Source organism: Austrofundulus limnaeus, unplaced genomic scaffold (genome assembly GCF_001266775.1).
Source record: "Austrofundulus limnaeus strain Quisiro unplaced genomic scaffold, Austrofundulus_limnaeus-1.0 Scaffold117, whole genome shotgun sequence".
Lineage (NCBI taxonomy): Eukaryota > Metazoa > Chordata > Actinopteri > Cyprinodontiformes > Rivulidae > Austrofundulus > Austrofundulus limnaeus.
The window spans coordinates 773,520-775,619 of record NW_013952519.1 but is presented as its reverse complement, the minus strand read 5'-3'; the positions used below and the strand labels follow the sequence as shown (position 1 = coordinate 775,619).

The window sequence follows — 2,100 nt, the reverse complement described above, 5'->3', positions numbered from 1 at the left end:
TTTTTACACTGTTAATGATTGTGCAGCACCTTGTGAATATATTTCTGTGAAAGGCGCTTTATAAATAAAACTTTACTTACTCACTTGCTATTTTTAGAAATTCTGAGTAAAAAAAAAAACAAGTGTAAAAGCAGCTGTCGGTGATCACAGAGACACGATGGCTGCTAAAACATGCCGTTTAACTATTTGCCATAAATTAATGATGAAAATGTTTGTTAGCAAAATATCTCATGAGCTACTGAAGCATTTGGAAAAACAAAAATGATAATAAATCCGTAATTTTTAGACATTTTGAGCTCAAATTTAGCACGGTTTCAGCTGAGGGTGATCCAAACAAACAGTGAACGCCAACTTAAAATTCAAGATGGCCGCCACAGCTAAGTGACCTTAACTCAGTGGGTTTTAGACCTGTTGAGCTATTTGGAAAGACACGTTTCTAGTCAGTTTTCACCATAACTAACACAAAGCATAAATAACTTTTTCCTAAAAGATTAATAAACACATTAATAACATTTATTATAAACACAAGATTTGAAACAAACTTAATTATAATGTCAATAATTACTTATTCTGAGCTCAAATTACACCTATTTTTCCATCCGTCTATCGTGAGTGAAGTCTAACGTGAAAAGAAAAGGAGTCAAATTTCACGTGCAGTCAGTTCATCACACCTGTTCTGGAAGCTGCAGCTCCGCCTCGTAAACATAACAAATAAAAACACTCAGCTCTGAAAACATGTTTACAAACATCAGAGATTTAAACACAGGAACTCAAACTGCAGAGGAGCCAGGTGCAGCAGCTACACGAGCGTCCTGAACAAGTTTAGAAAAATAATAATAATAATTACATAACCTGTTTACACTCTGCCAGGTCACAAGAAGCTGGGGGCAAATATATGTGGCCTCCTGGCAGACACGAGTTTTTTCAACACTAAAATACTTATTATAAAACATAAAATTAAATATGTCACAGGCTGCAGTTTGAACACGTTTATTCCAGTTTAACACAAAGTTAATTTTGAAATGCGGGTCTGCACTGAATGTAAACAAAATCTACTGGACAGTTGGCTGTAGTCTGTAGAGGTAAACAAATACGATCGCTGGTAAACAACACAAACGTTACTTAAATTTTGGATTTTACACAATAACCAAACATATTGCGCTGATTTTCTTTGTGTTTTTGTGTTTGGTTTTGACAATGAGTACCTTGAACCGTCCTGGGGTCAAAGGTAAAATGACCCCCTAAGGCCTGGACTCTGGGATCCTTCTGACTCCTGTGTCACAAATAATTTCTATACATTATAATAAGGCATGAAACTGTTCTTTAAAGTGATAAAGTTCATGTATAAATACAAAAAAAAAAAGTTTGAATAAGGAGCCAGTGTTGAAGTGTGCAGGGACAACAGCTGAGTGTCCAAACATAGCTGTAGTGTCAAAAGTGACAGGCCCGTCCAGGAAACGGTTCGACCCGCAGCTGTCACACCGGACCATTAAAGGTAAAACACACAGTTTAGTTTTAAAACCCTCCCGCCGACGTGTACCGGCGGTTCTTCTCTTAAAACAGCGTCCCTGCAAAGCGCAGCCACGTTGCCCGCGCGGCGCTTCCGGAGCACGGCGCTGGATTTGTTCGGCTGGCGGCGGCAGGGCGCGCGCCACCCCGGGCACACACCGGCGAGTCGCCGCGGGGACGGATCGGGACGAGACGGAGCCGGACCCCCGCGTCGGAACAACCTAATCCGAACGAACACAGTCAGACGTGACATTTACCTTCATTCGTGGGCGGTAGATGAGGTTTTACGGAGGGAACTGGCGGAGACATGCAGCCGCGGCTGTTGAACCCGTTTAGACCCTGAACGTGTCGGAAACAGAAAAACAAGAAGGAGCTACAACAAATGCTGCTTCCGCTCGTCCCCGACGCACCAGAGCGCGCATGTCCCCATCTACGTGTTTCTCGATATTTTCCTAGTCACCAAAAACTGAACGTTTAGCTATTTTTAACGGGAAACACCGATTCTGGCTGACATCAATCAAATGTTTAAAACCCAAACAGTTTTTTTTAAGCATAACCTTTATTTTCTGGCCGAATTATTATTATTATTAT

At 41.2% G+C, this 2,100-nt stretch overlaps 1 protein-coding gene across 1 annotated transcript in view; it reads right to left on the bottom strand.

Annotated features, from left to right (window-relative positions):
• cnot6l (CCR4-NOT transcription complex, subunit 6-like) overlaps positions 1-1,923 on the bottom strand; it is a gene marked incomplete in the record, with an annotated part of 14,121 nt that extends 12,198 nt beyond the window's left edge. The window contains 1 exon segment of the mRNA XM_014014603.1: positions 1,767-1,923.
• Positions 1,924-2,100: the final 177 nt, after the last annotated feature.